Raw genomic sequence first — 18,287 nt, forward strand, 5'->3', positions numbered from 1 at the left:
AAACTCTGGAAGAAACTGTGCCTTGAAATATTACAGTACACTGAGGTCGTCACTTGTAGTTCTCAAAATCAGTGTCAAGTTTGTAGCGCTGTGCTGACTATTATGATTTGCCCTTGTGACCTCGACCCAACCCACTCATTTTCCTACAGGACACAGTATATACTGCATACCTCGATATGCTGCTGGAGACTATTCAAACTGCAAGCAACATCTCTGGCCTGTGGGGGGAAAACTATTTCCAAGCATATGTGCTGATGAGTGTTTCTAAATCTTTTAATTCACGTGTGATTAAGAGATTATTGAGCTTGCATGGTCCCAAAACGGCAGCTGATCAAGTGTTAATTGCATTCATTGAATATTTAAAGAATGAATTATGTGTCCTCTAAATCTAAAAGAAATGTAAACTGTACTCACACACTATTCTTTCATGGTGTCTCATCTAAATTGTGAATGGCTTTATTACTCCATACAATCAAATTCCCACCATGGAAAGCAATTTCTCTTTTTGGCAATAGAATGTGTCCTTGTGAAGTGAGAAAGCTGTCTGCCTTCCACAGCCACGCTCTTTCATTAATCAGCACTAATTAAACATATTGATTGAGCCAAACATCAGGATTTCCAGTTGAAAGGGTTTACTAGACTGTAAAGTGCACACAACAAAAAAAAGAAAACTAGCAAATGCATGAGCCACTTATGTGCCCTTGAAGGCTCCGTCGCTTTGGAGGAGCTCAGAAAATGAGACAAAGATGTGTCCGCTCACTTCTCATTAAAATAACGGCAGAATTCACGGCGTCTCAGAGGCAAATGTCGTCCTTGGCTCGACTGAGAGCCGAAGCCACTGAGGCTGAACTGAGTATCAATTTGTTTTCTGGCAGCAGGACCTCTCATCGCAAGGAAAAGATGTATGAAATCACAGCTTGAGCCGACCCTTACCCCAAGGAGGACCACCGGATGGTATACAGCAACAACCTACAGATCACAAGTTTTGATGAACAGACACTTTATTGGAGGGGAAAATAACTTTAAAGCTCACTGAACATGTTACTTCCAAGTGCATGCCACCCCCTGACAGACTGAAACTACTGCATGTGGATCCAACAGCAAGCAATGTCTCTTTCACCATATAAATATCTGTACATACAAATAAATATATATAATATATATATATATATTTACTGTAAATTTAAGAAAAAAGGTTGTATAATTATGCCTCATAATGGGATATAAGCTCATTCACCAGATGATGCTCTAAGAAACCAAGTAATTCAAAATTTGGTGATTTGGAATTTATTAGACAAACTGATGGATTAGGAAAATCCTCCTTCTTGACATAAATAAACATTTTAAAAACCCACTTGATCAGCTAAAAAATTGCATTGTCACGAAGCAGAAAACAAGGCGGTTATTTGTGATTGGGAAAAGTTGAAATTTTAAATATGCATGGTTTTCACAGCACAGCAATGAGGTATGAAAAGGGAATATGTAGATTTAGTTAACTTGTTTGCTAGCTAAAATTACAGCTGTCGCCTATTTGGAACTTGCAAACAAAATAAAATAGAATTGTGGGATGGGATGTGTCCACATTTTTTGTTTTTCTGAAATCACAGTTATCTTCGTGTGTTGCTTCAGTGGATTTGAAATTGTTTTGACAATGAAACTGGTCCTCTAATGTCTTAATACAAAGGAAAACAGTAATTTAAAGTTAAACATGAGTTTGCATGATATGAATGAGTTGAACATGAGTTTGCATGATCTAATTGTGCATGTGGATGTGTATGTCAAAAGAATGGAGGATGTTAAAATTGAAAAGTGATTAAAAACTTAATGTAAAGCCATTATACACCCTTTCAAAAACAACAAGACTTGAAGAAAATATAGCAATCATAAGTATATCTTAATTTTTAAGAAACATGGCTTAATATGTTTATTTATGATAAATGACTTCATGACAAATTGCTATAATGCGGGGACCCCATGCAGAGCGTGGGCTTACAATGTATGCAGCTCCAACAGGGCAAAACAACAGTCTCTTCTCTAGGGCTCCGGTTGCTTCAAATGAGACAGGGTGTGTGTGTGTGTGTGTGTGTGTGTGTGTGCATGTGTGAGTCCACCTAATGTGTCTGCCAGTGATTTTATGAAAATCATTGATTTTACAAAAGCCATCTCGGCCTGTTTATTTATTCCGCAAAAGGAAATCAACAGCAGTAATGATTCCATTATTAAACTATGGTGCAGATCTGCTCATTGACTAATAGACTAATGCAAGTTTAATCAGCTGCTTTAACTTGCACTCTGTTGTCATCTAGTGGCTCAAACGGGACATAACATACCGCATGAGCTCCTAATTCCAGACTGAATCAAAAATGTTCATCACAGCTGCTGGATTCACTCCTCATCCATCACTTTGAAGGACTAGAAATTATCTTAAATCCTAGTTTATAAAATAATGTATGACTGAGAAAGACATTGTGGCATCACACAGGCATCACATAAACCAATTATAATGTCAAATGTAATGATTTAATGTAAGAAATGCAATATTATGATCAGCTGCAAACTTATCAGGAACATAAAGAGCATCACCGTTAATAATCTAAAGTTACTGAAGCAGCTCTAACCAAACTGCTTATGCATCCTTCAACACACTTCCACATCATTAGCATTCAGTGCATAACAAAAACAGCCTTTGAAATCTCTGTTTCTCCAAACTAATAGTTCTCCTGGCAGATCATGCAGTCTCCGAACCGTGCAAAGAAACAATAGGCTACATGTCTGCAGAATTAGAAAAACTCTCCGGGATGATACAGCCCTTTTTTTCCTTTGGCACAGCATGCACATTTCCATGGGATAGACTCGCCAATAGCCTAATTAAATAGAAAGCACAATTTGTCACATCAACCAGCCAACGGCAGCAAATGCCAACAGACTGCGCCCTAAGTTACTGCGGGGCCGCTTCAACACAAACAGATACAAACAAAAGCTCATTCATCTCTTTGAGCAAACATCTGCAAAGCTGTTTGTCACCACAGATAGTGTCGGTGGCGGTGACATGCCTGCTGCAGCATCATTAGCATCCTCGGCCGATTTAATCAAAGCCATTTTTGTTTCGGAGGCTAGAAAAAATGCGTTTGAACTCACCCTTATTGAGGTTTTAAAGTTGTCGCCCTCGACGAATTCAGCGGGTCCGACACGGTGCAACAAGGTCTTCCATGTTTAATTAGTGAAAAAGTCGAAACAGCTGGCAGGTTCGGTAGTTTTCGGAGTTTAAAGCGACGTTTTTTTTGACACAAACGGCGACAGGCAGAAGTCAGGTGTAGTTGAGAGGAGCCGCCGCTGCTTCCTCGCGCTTCTCTCTCCTCTACTTCACTGGGTGAAGCGCGGCCCACTTTAAACTCTGGTGACGTCATGGGTGCTGATGCTGATGATGCGCGCCCCCCCCCCCCATCACCCAGCCTCACACCCCTAAACGCACAGAAAAACGCACACGTCTCTTCTTTAACATAATCCTGCAATCTTTCCATAATAAATAATGAAATATAAGCCAACTTTGAAATGCACCTGTAACAGGTAAACAACCTGTTGGAGAAGAAAAAACATGTTTTTCTCACGATATTCAGGTTGTTCAGATAGACTTTAAATGTCATGCTTTATTTCTTTCAAAAGCATGGGAAGACAGCTATAAACTATGAAAAAACATATGAATTTTAGCAAAAAAAAAAGTAAAACAAACAAGAAAATTACGTGTTGTTAAAAAAAATAATAAGAAAAATAAACAAGAAACAAGAAAGAGAAAGTTAAAAAAAGGAAATTACCTGTAAAAATTGTTTAAAAATTCTAATAAAACATAATTTTAAATATGTATACATAGTTTTCCCTAGCTTTTGTCTTTTTCACTTTTTTCCTATCTTTTTGAATATAAAAACTCCCTAAATCAATTTTTTCCTACCAATTTGTGAATAATTTCTTACCAAGCTGCTCATTGCCTGTTTTTTTTTTCTTCATGTTTTTGAGAGAAATTACACCAATGTTCAAGGTTCAAATTAACTTTTAAATACTTGTGAAAAGCATTTTATTGATTGACCCTAGGTTCTTTTTCTGAAATGAATCACTTTTTTTTTGGTTTTGATGTTATTACTCAAAAATCTCTTCATCTATTTGGATACAGCTTTTATGTAGGCAACTTGTATCTGTCTTGTACTTGTTGACAGTCATTAATTGCTTTTTGCAAACAACGTCAGAGTCACAATATGAATTGAAACATGGAAGGTCAAATGTTACATCTGCCCCCACATGCAGGGGCGTTTGCAACAGCATACTTAAAACCTTCATATAAGTACCAACGAAAACAATAAACTTTTGAATGTAGATATAGTTCAAACAATTTCATATCCTCAAAACAACTGATTCCAGTTTAATAAAAACATATAATTATCCATTTTTTATTAAATACAATTAATCCATTTGTCAGTTTGCAGGCAGGGAGGGATCACCACAGTGTTGTTTATTAAATGTGTGACAAGGATGCCTTGTTTTTTACTGTAAAGAAATCATATACATACATATGGGTACAAATAAAGTAAGTAGGCCGAGTTTCATGTCCCTGTTTGTATCTGATTGGTACAGTGTGAGATGTACAAATGCCTCTTGTATAAAAAGTGTCAATTAAATGGCCCAAACATCTGAGTTTCAGAACTATAGGAAAGTTACTATTACAAACCAAAAATAATAGTTCAAAAATACTTTGATTTTCAGCCAGTTTAGATGATAAGTTAAGACAACTTTTGATTTCTAGAAATTTAAGATTTTGAAGGCATAAGAAATTGGCTCTAGGCAGGAATTAAGCCCACGTCCCCAGATTATGAGGCAAAAGATTTACACACTGAACTATGTCACAAAAAATATAATAAAGCACACAAAGACATTTTAAGTAACACTTTTCTTAAATGGGATCATCTGTTTTGTTGGGGGGGGGGTCATCTGTTTTGTTGTTGTCGCTAAGCTGGAAGCCATTAAACAGGTATTTTATTCACATTTAAAACCCAGTAGGAAAACAATATAAAATGCATCGAATCTATTTTATGAGAGTCTGGACAATGTGTGTATGAAAAATTGTTCAGATCTGAAATTCCTAACCTATTGTTTTAGATGTGTTTTCATGGAAAATCAAAAAACAAAAAACCCTTTGTGACTAATGACTAAAACAAGGAACTTAAGAAAAACTTAGCCTCATACTTCTATTGATTAGTTCTTAGGTCAGTGTTGGGAAGGAAAATCTGGAATTCCACAATGGACATTAATGGGTTAGGACGGTGTTGGGGTCATTTGAAACACACCATTACAATTGACCCTAACTGTACCACCAATGACACAATCAACCTCTTCTGGCTGGAAACAATGAAGCTAATATTTGACACAGATATCAAATATTAGGCCACAAAATGGTCAACAAAATGATACAGATTTAAATTCAAGGACATTAAAGGTTAAATCATAATGAGGAAATAACATTGATGATTTTTTTTTTTTAACTTTTGTAGCTCACAAATGAGTCTTGGCAGAAGAACTCCGAAAAGTATGAGATATTAGTTTGTCCTTTGGCAAGCAGAGAGTAATCATCACTGACAATGTTTATAATGAGTTTCATGGTTCTGTCTGATTGTTGCAATTTCAGATGTTAAAATTATCCCCTTTTCTAGTGATTTTCTAGCTCTCTACACTGGTGCTATGTGTGTATATATATAGATTATTTACAGTTATCTGTACATGTGTATATGCACATTTTTTGCATTTTTTTGCAATTTGTTTTGTTAATATGTTTATTAATGTTTTTATCTTTATGTATTTATGGATGGGAGCCTATTGGGTACCAGGTGACCTGTTGAAGTAGTATTTGAAGGTATGTGTCTGCATTGTTCACTTGTCTGATGAAGAGCATGCAACTCAAAATGTCACCTCTGTAGTAATTTTATTAAATATTAATGGAAACATAATCTGAATTAGTTTTTTCTTCTCTGGTATTATTTCATGTACAGCACCTATCCTCCTGTTTGTCCCCTGGATGTGTGTGCTTTTGTGAACTTTTTAAACAACTTGTGGGACACTTTGAAAATGCAAAGATAATTTTCTTATGCCATTAAAGACTATCTGTCAGCTTGCCACATGGCTGCAACTTTTAAAAGTGTATGAGGTGAAAGTGGGTAAATTGCCCAGAACAGCGTGATTAGCATAATTACATCCTATATTTTTCTGCGAGGGTGAACACAGTCCGCTGAACCACGACAAAAAAGTTCAAGTCTGATCTGGTAAAATGAGGTTTTCCTTGAGATGATTGTCGAAAACCCACCTGTACCTACTGACGTATCCTCACTTGCCTCTGACAGATCTATGCTGCAATTTAGAGATAAAGTTGACCAATGATTTACTGCGGAAAGTCTCTGCAAGGTTTTAGGGACGGCTACATGTTGCAGAGCAACCTTACAATCCTGATGTTTCACAGAATAGACAAGATCCCACTTTAGATTTTTCCACATGGAGGATTTGGAAACTTATCACTGAATCTAGTTTTCACACTGTGACATTTAATGGAGGCGGCTATGTCTGGCTCCATGGTGGGAGGTCAGAGATTGGTGAGTTGGGTGGACAGATCTTTTAAGGTGAATGCTCCTTTTTTTTTACTGACTGATTTTAGTGCCTAAAAACATAACTCAATAAATTCAATATTTTTATTATTATCAGTTAAATTAACAATGAACTAAACCTACTAACAAGTATTGTCTGTGTTTCCAAAGCCTGATGAAGCTTAAAGCTGAGACAGGCAGTTTTATTTTGGCATCAGTGGTCAAAAGTCTCATAAAAACTTTGAGCATATTGTAATTAAAGTGGTCTGAGAGAACACTAGACTTCTGCACCTCCGCCTGGCTCTGTTTTCAGGCTTTTAAAAAATCTCGACCATGGCAGGAGACTTTGGCCAATCACTGGTCCTTTCAGGGAGAGGGCAGCTGTTCTACAGATGCACATGTATGTGCACATTCCTTTGTTGAAAGCCTTATTCAATAGGAAAGAATCCTGCATAAAAAGGTGAAGGTAGAAGAAGAAGGAAGGTAGAGGGTGGGTCTATTAGTCATTTTTGATTTGAAGACGACTGCCCATAAGGCAAAGCAACCCAAAAAAGGAAAATGGACCTATCAAAAAGATAAGAGCCTAAAAGAGACTAAATAAAACGTGCCAATACTGGCAAAGCTTTTCAGAGATGGAGAGAGAATGTAGTTGATAGTTTAGCTTTCTGCTAACCGTTGTCCACATTTATGTCATGGATGTACTGAGAAAATCTGGATATGGCATGAAGGCAGGTCCCCGTTCATTCCTATGAGAGCTGCTCAGTAGTGCATGAAGCATACAAAGCTCTATTTCCATGGCATGAAAGTACCTGAATTTTCTGCATTGCTGGGCAAATGCAGAAGTGCTGGGCAGCTGAAAATAGTCCCCAGTAGATGGACCATTTGCCCATGTTTGATGAACATTGGCTGCAGTGTCCATTGGTTTTAAGAAAATAGATTTCTCAGCCTTTTTTAAAAATGAAACTATATTTTTGGGGCTGCAAAAAACATACAGAAAGTGTTATTTGATATTAAGTGGTGCAGGCAACCATGGAGAAAAACAACAAGGCACTCTATTGGGCCAAATAGTAGGCTACTATAAATGTATTCTTTGAGCATATGGGCAATTGCCAAGACTTCCTGGATCCTGTTTTTCCTACTTTCACCTGACCCTCTAAAGGGCGCCTGTCAGTTTAGCCATCAGAGCTATGATTCCCTCTTCCACTGTATACACATGAGCCTTTTCTTCAGCAGGAACAAATGTGCCTCGGGCTGAGTGCCTCAGACAGGATAATGAAGTAAGAAAGAGCTTAGACATGGACTGAGACATTGCTGGTTTGGGATTTTTCATTAGGCTTATTGATAATAAGAATGTACAGTTTAATATCAGACTTATCCTTAAATTAAGACTCAATGCAGATATGTTTCACGAAACACATCAAAAGATAATGAAAAGTAAAACTTTGAAACGAGTGTTCACAACCCGCTTTATAAATTCTAAGGATCGAGGAACAGCTGCAGATCTGTAATCATCTGCAAGACCAATCAACACCTCTGCAGCGACTCAGAACTTGCTACTGGCCTCATCAAAACTCTGCTGAGTCACTCGTCTGTATCGAAATGTGCTTTTTAATAATTATTTCTCAACCTATTACTTTCCAAGCTGTCCTTCTTTTTCAGCTATTTCTTAGTTATTATGTTCAATGTCAAATACCCAAAAAATAACAACAACAAGAATATTTCACACATAACGCCGTAAAAAACATAGGCTACTTTCAAAGGGTCAACATCAGATTTTACATCCATTAGCTTATCTTTTAATACATCTACATTCAATTGCCATTTAAACAGCATGAGAACATGAAATGGTACATGAAGACAGTGGCAAAGGAAGCAACAATTACTCACTGAAAAAATGATTCAAGTATGTATAAACTTGGTAAATTGTATCATTAGCAAAATGTAGAAAATAAATGATTGTAAAATAATTGTACAAATAAAGTACTTGTACCTGTGAGTGTAATAATATTATATATAATATCACTGGATTATTGTTTGGAATTGGGATTCAATAATGTGTAAGCAACAATTTACTATTGTAGTTGGTTGAGGTGGAATTAACTGTTTCATATAGAGCTCTTCGCTGGTTATTGATTGCCACGGTCATTATTTCCCATCCATCCATCCATCCATTTTCATTCACTTATCCGGGGCCAGGTCATCGGGGTAGCAGGCTGAGCAAAGCAATCAAGTATTCCCTCTCCGCAGCAACACTCTCCAGCTCCTCCTGGTGGATGCGGAGGCATTTTTCTGGCCAGAAAAAATATATAATCCCTTCAGTGTGTTTAAACTCTGCCTTGGGGCCTCCTACCAGTTAGAGATGCCAGGAAAACCTCTAATGGGAGGCGCCCAGGAGGCATCTGGATCAGATCTAAGTGGCCCCTTTTGATACTGAGGAGCAGCGGCTCAACTCAAAGCTCCTTCCACATGTCTGAGCTCCTCACCCTACCTCTAAGGCTGAGCCTGGCCACCCAACGGAGGAAAGTCATGTTGACCACCTGTATCCAAAATTTAATTTTTTTCAGTCACTGCCCAAAGCTCATGAACCTAGGTGAGGGTCAGGACATAGATGGACAAGTAATTAAAAAACTTTTGCCTTCTGGCTCAGTTCCCTCTTTACCAAAAAACAGTCCAGGTCACCACTGGCATCATTGCAGATGTTGTGCCAAACTGCCTGCCCTTCTCAAGACTCCGTTTGACCCTCCCTCATGAGCAAGATCTCAAGATACTTAAACTCCTGCACTTGAAGCAGAAACTCTCTCCCAACCCAGAGAGGGTAATCCACAGTTTTCCGGCAGCAAATCACAGCTTCAGACTTGAAGCTGCTGACTCTCATCCCAGTGGCTTCGCACTCTGCTGCAAACTGCCCCGGTGCATGCTGGAGGTCATAGTGTGATGACGCCAACAGAACCAAATCATCTGCAAAGAGCAAGGATACAGTTCTGAGGTCCCTACACTGGAAACTTTCCTGTAAAATGTCAGAAAAAAGTTTAAAATTGCTCCAAATGACATGTTAAAATTGATTGTGTTGTCCACCTCACTTCTCTAACAATACTCCATCTTTTATAAGCTCTCCAGGTGTTTTTTGTAAAGTAACCAGTAACTATACCTGTAAATTATTCACAGAAATGATATGGAGGAGAAGCATGAAGTGGCACAAAATGGAAGAATTCAAGTTAAGTACAAGTACTGCTCAATTTTTTACTTACATTAGTTGACAATATGTATTAAGTAACTATACACCACCACATATGCGTTCAAAATACTCCATCCCACTCATCAAACCTGCAGTATTCCCGGTGGTGTACCCCACTTGTGTTTGTGTTCATGTCTCAATCATTTACAAGTACTTTTTCTGCCTCAGTACAAGCTGAGTGTTGGACTTTTGTTTTTTTCGTACTTTATCAGAAATGTGTTTGCAGCCACATTCGGAGCATGCAGTCCTCTGTGTGCCGCCTTTGGCACGGCTCCAGATGAACTACATCTGCCCAAAAGTAAGAGAAGACACAGTTGCCTTTGCTTCTGTATTAGCTTGCTGAGTTATCTTACCCAAACAGAAGGGCGCAGCTCCACCTTCCCGTTGCCACTGGCTAAGGGACATTATGCTCTGTATGAAACATGAAAATCCATTACACCACTCAAGGATCTGCAAACAAGTTCTTTTTTGGAAAAATCCTCTCCTGAAGTTATTTGTATTTCCCCCTCCTTAAGTTTGCCTTTGTTTTCTGTTGATCCTTTTCATGCATGATTTTTTTTACTGTTATCTTTACAGAGATTTGCCTCCATCTATGCGACCCATTAGTCAAGAAAAAACATATTTCTTGAAGCACATTTTATATAGCACATAATGTGGAGGGAAATTAATTTAAGAAGTCTCTAGTCTTAGTAGACTCCATCCTGACCATGGGGAGGACACTCAAGGTGAAGGAAACAATGATATGAATATCACTCTGTAAAAAAAAATGATTAAAATGGGCCAACTCTTGAATATGAAGCCCATGTGTTTCATGTGATTACCTTGAGTATGGATTGAAGAAGGAATCTCAAATACTTCAAATGAGGTTCAGCGACTGAATAAAAAGGAAATTAGTATGCTTATTGAAACAGTTATTCTGAGAAGTGAAAATGGTGCATGAGTATGCCGTTGTCCTACAATAACTGTCCCATCCTGTGGCTACATTTCTGTCTTAGTCATTGCACAGATTTGCATGTTTGGGACCCCAACTGTTGGCCTCTCTTCTCAGCCGGAGCAACTGGCTGCTGTTATCGGCTGCTTCAGAAGCTGCCTTTGTGGCCCGCTGTAATCCCTGACCACAAATCCCTGACTCCCCAAACAAAGTAGCGGTGGATGAGGCAACAAATCCGCAGCATCAAACAAGACATAGCGTATTCTGGTTTTCCAGCACTGCTGCTTATCCTCGATCAGTGCATCTGAGTTTGTCCCTTTCATGTCTCATCTGCTGTCTCCTTATGGTGCAGCAGTGTCTGCTGAGTAAATGGTGTCAGACTGAAACTCTGTGAGCTGTAAGTTTGTAGCTTGTGTGAAGTCTATTGTAATTTTCACTTAACATCGTCCCTAATGTGTGTTGCACTGAAGTGATTTCAGACTTTTTTGCCTTTTGCCCTTTTCCCTTTTCTGACAGTTAAAGGGTCATTTCACCCAAATTAAAAAAGAAACCCCCCCAAAAAACTTTATTTCACACTCAGCACTATGCTATGCCGAAACAACAGACTAGGTGGATTTTTTTACTGACTTCCATAACGACTTATATGACCAGCACTGCAACCACATATTGTAATGGATCACTGACCAGTCAGAGACCAGAGTAACATTCTCGAAGTGAATTTAATAACTCACTCAACAGCTAGAACCAAAAAATAACTGGGATGTAGATAAGTCTCCCTCAGTAAAGCACCCATAACACAGGTCCGCAACAATATTAACGTAATGGTTGTAGTTTTAAACTCATCCTTAACATCGTGAAACAATCGCAGTTCCACCCCAAAACTACATGGCAAGAAAACTAGGTGGTTAGGTTTCGAAAAAAACATCATAGTTGAGCTTTACTTTTGTCACTAACATAGCTTGATGTATGTCATGTGACATAACTCACATGCTAGGACATGTCACATATGTCGCTTGTGTAACATGCTGCATGAACATGGCTAAGTTGTTATTAAAAGAAGTCAATACTGACTTTGGGACATAAACACCGGTCTCCTGGGCGAAAGTCCTGCGCTTGTTTGAACCATCTACAATACCTCCTACCCACCCTATAGGATCCTCTTTAATATTCATACAACTTTACGCAGACTGTGTTGCTTTCTATGCTTCTTCATGTCACTTCCTCCTCTGCTTCTGTAATAATTACCACAGTCACAAGAGGGAACCCACAGTTGACCTGTCTAGTTGTTTTTTCCAGGGAGAAATAAAAGTTTAAATAAGGGCTTAGAGAATCATTAAAAAATTAATCTATGTGATATTTCGTGCTGAAGATTTTATTCCAACTGGAAGGCACTGATTAATTATGTTTCCTGGTTTGTCCTTAATGCAGTGTTACCATAGTATTGTCTAAATTAAATGCATTTCTTGCCACCTGTCTGCCGCAGACATATATATATCTAGCCTCTGTGTAAGATTTTCCTAGTTTAGATATACATACAGATAAGATGTGCATGGCTGTGCATCTGTGTACAGGCTGTGACCACTGGTCCTTCCCTCTTAGGTCTTCAGGACCCTGGTCATCAGCGACAACCTTTTTTTCCTCATTATTTCTGCTCTGGGGTTGGATTGAATAAAGTTTATGGTTAGGGTTAAGGTTTTGATAACTCTTTGTGAAACTTTTTTTTTTTTAAATCAAGCAAAGAAAATATTGTCTTTTTTCTATGTGCTCTGTTTATGCTTGTTCCCCTAAAAATGTAAATATAGATATTGTGTGCACAATAGGAAAAAGTTGAAGACATAGGATTCATAAGCTTTTAATTTATAGTTAAGGTTGATCATCATGAATACGCATTATATATACATATATGTATACAGCCATGGATTTAGCTAAATATGTGGGTCACCAGCTACATGTGTGTACACAGGTAAGAATACCTTATATTACCATTTGAAAGTTACAATGTAGTAGCTATACTATAAAATAAAAACTATAAATACACTATATAAAGATAAAAAACAAAACAATAGAGTAAAGACTGTGTGTTGTTTGTTTATTTAAAGTTTGACTGCAAATTGGTGATTGGCTCACAGAGATTGAGGTTGAAATCTGACTGGGAGAAGTGAAAAGTTTGAATGTTGCCAGTTTAGTTGGAAGCAAAGAGAAAATTATGGAAATAAACAGATTAGAATAAATTTTTTCTTGTTTTATTTGCCCTGGTTCTGACATATCTGTGAGATTTCTGCTGCCACCACATTAGAATGGAGATAAATACATTTTTTTGTCTGTGATGTTTATAGTTTTGAAAATGCCAGTCTGGAGCAACATCCCTGGATTATCCACAGAACTCACAGTCAACTGTTGTCATTCTTACTACTTACTTACCAAGAAATAGCCTTCATAAAATCTGTTGAGGTCCGTGGATTATCCACAGAATCAGGGACACTGACTCTGGAAAGAAATGTTGCTGCTGAATTTTTTAAAGATCCCCTCCAGACATGTTGAGATATAAAGGAAAAAGAAAAAAATACTCTGCTTTGAATAATAATTTGAGTCTGATAGGGTTTTTCCACAAAAAAAGATTCAATTACTCTGCTAAAAAAAAATCCTAAAATTACATCTGCCCCATCTCCCTCATTGAAAAATCCAGAATCTCTATTATTAATTTTAAAATGTTAACCACTGGACCCAAGATGTCTCCTACTTCACTGACAATCCATTCTCAGTATATGTACAAGAGGTTTCATGTTTCAATATCACACTTTATATTGATATCACATGCAAATGAGACCACAATTAGCCTCCAAATGATGGAGTCTCAAAATCATGCTCGTACATCGGCATCTTAAACTCAGATTTAAAGCGAGCACTGAGAATCTTCTTCCTGTGAGCATTTAAATGTGGAAACAAAACCTGCACATCCATCATTCTGCACAGTGAGGATCAAACATCCAAGTGAAGCAACAACAACCGAAACTCCCTTTCGAGAGAAGGGGCTTTGACAAAATCAAGCCAAAATCACCCACAAATGTGTTTTCAGTTACTGTGGCTGATTAGATAAAATCAAAGTTAAAAAAATAGCCGAAGTAATAAAAAGAAAAGCTCCTTTTTGATTAAACTGATATCCTGTAGAACAAGAAAATACGGACTATAATCATTTCTTGAATCGATCGCTTTTACCCAACTGCATAGATTTTTTGATAGTGTAGATTTTTTGGGTGAGACGCAGGTCACATTTCTTCCTCAATATTTAGAACACATGCATTTGTAATCAAAACAAGAAAGTAGCACAGGACTTTTATTTTGGCAAACTGCTATTATATCATAGTTGTGACAATGGCTTTATGCAGCCCTCAAAAGCTATGGTTGCAATCTGCCATAAAATGAAAAGAAGATGAATCATCTATGCACAGTTGAAGCGAGAAGTAACATGACCTTTTCACCATGAACTGATGCAGAATAGGCACAGAATGATGTATAAAAATTCCAGAGAATGCAGGAATTTAAGTGCTTAATGCTCAAAATTGCCCCACTTAAAGGTCCAATGTGTTAGATTTGAGGGGGATATATGAGCAGAAATGGAATATAGTAATAGTTACTATGTTTTCATTACTGGATAATCACCTGAAACGAAAAAATGTTTTGGTTTTTTGGTGTTTTCATTTGTTGTTTCTACAGTAGCCCGGAATGGCCAAATCAAACAAACTCTAGATATGGTAATTCGTTTTTTTGCATCAGATACCATAGTTTCCTGCGCGCTCGGCGCACAGAAGAAGTTTCACTTCTGCAGTCACAATAATTATCACTCAATCCTACATACTGGACTTGATAATCTAGCCTTTGACATGGTGCATGCTCACTATAGGCGACTTCACGCAACCGGAAATCCACTCCCATGCATTTTGTATTGGAAACGACTGATTCCCAGTACAAAAAAGCATGCTGGGATACCTGCAATGTGGACTAAGCTGGTGACATGAGGAGAGGGAGTGACAATTTCAAAAAACTTACATCAACACAGCTACTCACAAACAGCTCTGTATAAATCCAGGAAATACTAAAATAAACCTTTTTCTGGTAGAGAAGGGGGGGGTTGTGGATGGATACAAACCACAAGTGGGGTAGGACGGACGCAAATTGAGGCACCGTAACACTACAACAATGTTTATCAATGTGCACTGTAAAAAATAAATAAAGAAAATCACAAATAAAGAAAAATATAAATAAACAAATGAATACAAAAATAAATAAATATCTCCCGCAGATGTTGGGGAAAAACACATGTTCTCATCTACAAGTGATGTTATCAAATGATGACTCTAACTTGAACTTAAACTTGTCTCAGAGAAGATTATGACAAGCTGCATCCACCGCAGCAAAAAGCAGGCGAGCAACAAGATGGAAATCTCTGCATTCACTGAGCTCAGACAGGAGGTGTTGGGAGCCTGGGAGGGAGCTCTTGAGACAGCATTATCTTAACGTTCAGAACCACTTTAAAAGTCTGCATATTGTGTATGTTTAAAGATGTTAACATTACATATTTGGTTGGAGGAGGAAAGGGGGTTTGTTTGTTGACATAATATGATACTGATTCCGAGCTAAATCAACACCATGATCTTGATTCAATCCTTGTAGTCTTTTTGTTGTCATCCTTGTGTATTTTCTTTTAGATTTGTTGATAGGATTTTCTTTTTTCAAACATCCAAATATGCTGGATATAAGGTATGGAATGGCAAAAAAACAATAATAATTTCTTTCACATTACTGCAACACCTCCCACCGGGTCTGAAGGACTTCTTGTGTTCCTGCAGATGATAACAATATCCTTTTGAGTGGTTGCAGATCAGTTTTTGAGCCCTTAATGCAAAGCAATATCTATAGTAGCTGCAGCTCCCCTGACCCCCCAGGAAGGGAAACCACTGGTGTCGATGTTTTATGGTTCGTGTGGGAGAGCGGGTTTGTAGTCAGATCTGATATGCTCAAGTGCCCGCAACCCAATTTGTCAAAAGCAACTTAGAATTCACACGGTTCCTGTCCATGGGCTCGAGATGGGACACGACCAATCTTTCCTCTCTGTCAGTCTTGGTTTATGGAGAAAAAGATGATTTTGGCAGTAAGATGCTTTTGGTAAACCAGGCACGGCTCAGTGGCCTTGTGTCTGTCAGGACAATGTGTAGAGACTTCAGAGCAGATTGTAAAAATGGCAGCCAGTTTCAAGTTGTGCTTGATGTCTAATCTACATGGGACAGTTAGTCTGACAGCTGACACATCATTCACCGGGGAAGGTGATGGGCTCCTGTCGAACAGGTGAAACCATTTTTTGACGGTTCTGATTAATTTTTTCCACAGAGGTCGAACAGTCTGACTGATACAGTATGTAATCTAAATTAAGCAGAGAGAAGATCAGAAAGTTTCTCCATGTTGTGATCTCTCTGTGAGAATAGATCAAAAAATTTTGATAAATTAATAAATACTGCTCAAATCTTTTTAACGTTCAGAGATGAGTCCTGAAAGAACGGCTTTCTATGCAGAAAGCCATTGGAGATTTGATATTTTTGTGAGAGTGAAAACGGTAAGCGGGGCACGGATGGAAAAAGGAGAAGAGAGCTCTGAGGCGGCTGAGCACAAGTCTGAGTTCCTGTTAGAGTCAAATCTCTTGTTCAATATAAAAAGATTCATCAACAGATTCTTTTAATCCCCTCAACAGCCAGAGAGTGTCAACAATAATGAAAGTTACAAAATATGTAAAGAGGAGTGTTAAAGAGGGGAAGGTATTGCTGTGTGTGAAATCAGACAAAGAATCCTCAGTGATTTGAGGCTGAAGTAAAGAAAACAGAGGAGCCTCACTAAAAAATGCACCTGTGGGAAGCTAATGATAATCTGGAGGAAAAAAAAGGTTGTGGTAAGATTTTAAAGGTCCAGTGTGTAGGATTTAAAGGGATATATTGGCTGAAAGGAGATATAATATAATATGTATGTTTTCTTTAGTGTATAATCACCAGAATATAATAACTGTGGTGTTTTCTTTGCCCTAGAATAAGATGTATATATCATCATAGGAGGAGGGTCCTCATCCCAAGGAGTACAACATGTTACTCTGCCATGTTTCTACGGTAGCCCAGGAGGGACAAACCAAACACTGGTTCTAGATATGGCCATTCACGTTTTTGCGTCAGCCACTGTAGTAGTATTTGCAGTATCAGGAAAACCCTGATTTGTAATGTGAAATTGCTTTATAAATATATTGCAGTGTCTTTACTGGTGTAAAGTACCTGGTCTGTAAGAACGCCTATCTGCAGACACACGCACCTCTGCTATTGCATGCGCACAAGAGATCTCAGCATTTAACAGAAAATCACCTCTGGTGTTCAGAATGAAGAGCAATAATATATATATATCTTGGTAAAATATTTTATTCACAAATGTCGTTTTCATAACACCTCTCCCATATTTTTTTAAATTAGATAAAACTATTTAAATCATCACTAAATATTGCAACATGGAAAAAGCCCTACATCTGTATAAATATCTATTTGCCCTAATTCCTGAATGATGTCTGTTTAATGTTTCAATGATCATCCTTTAGAAATTAATTACATTAAATAAAGTGGTTTTGCATAAGTTTCCTGCATTAAGAGCATTTGCACAATGATTACACAACTTGCATGACAGTAAACTCACATTAGCATGTCATTTACTTTTCATAGTACATTCTTTCTTGCTCTTGATTTGAATATATTTTGTGCTTGCATCTGGTGAGACGGTCAATTAGTTTGTTTAGTGGAAGGTCCAAGTGTATCAGCATTGTTCTGCATTTTTGATAATTAAACATTTACGGGAATTGAATGGTGGATGAAGGCTAATAAATAAATTTCTATTTTGTGAGAAATATGCACTTTTCAGCTTTATTTATATGGTTTGAACTTCTCATTGTAGTTTAAGTGGTACAACAGCCAACCTGCATTTGATCTCTTGTAACTTGCTCTAGAATAGTTAGTCAGTTGGGTATTCTCATAACTGTTTTCACTATGAGGGAAACATACAAATTATTATTATTATTATTACTAGTAGTAGTAGTAGTAGTAGAAGTAGTAATAATAGTAGTATTGCAATAATAAAATGATTTATATAGAATCATTAAAAATAAAGTTTATAAAGTGCTTTGACAAGCAGAGCAAGAAACTCCAGAGACAATACAACAATAGAAGTCAAACAATAATGCTAAACTAAAGCTAAATTAAACAAGAGATCAAATGCTAGAACATATTAGAAAGAATACAGACGATAATGAATGAAGATAAAAATGATTTTGAAAACATACTAATAAAAGTAAATCCAATAAAAAGGATCAAAACTACAATACTACTACTAGTAATAATAATAATCATAATAAACAGGATCAAGACTAAGTAAAAAGATAAAAATAATAATAAGAATAAAAAGATATGTAAAAAGGTTACATCACATA

This window comes from Plectropomus leopardus, chromosome 11 (genome assembly GCF_008729295.1).
Source record: "Plectropomus leopardus isolate mb chromosome 11, YSFRI_Pleo_2.0, whole genome shotgun sequence".
In the NCBI taxonomy this organism is placed as follows: domain Eukaryota; kingdom Metazoa; phylum Chordata; class Actinopteri; order Perciformes; family Serranidae; genus Plectropomus; species Plectropomus leopardus.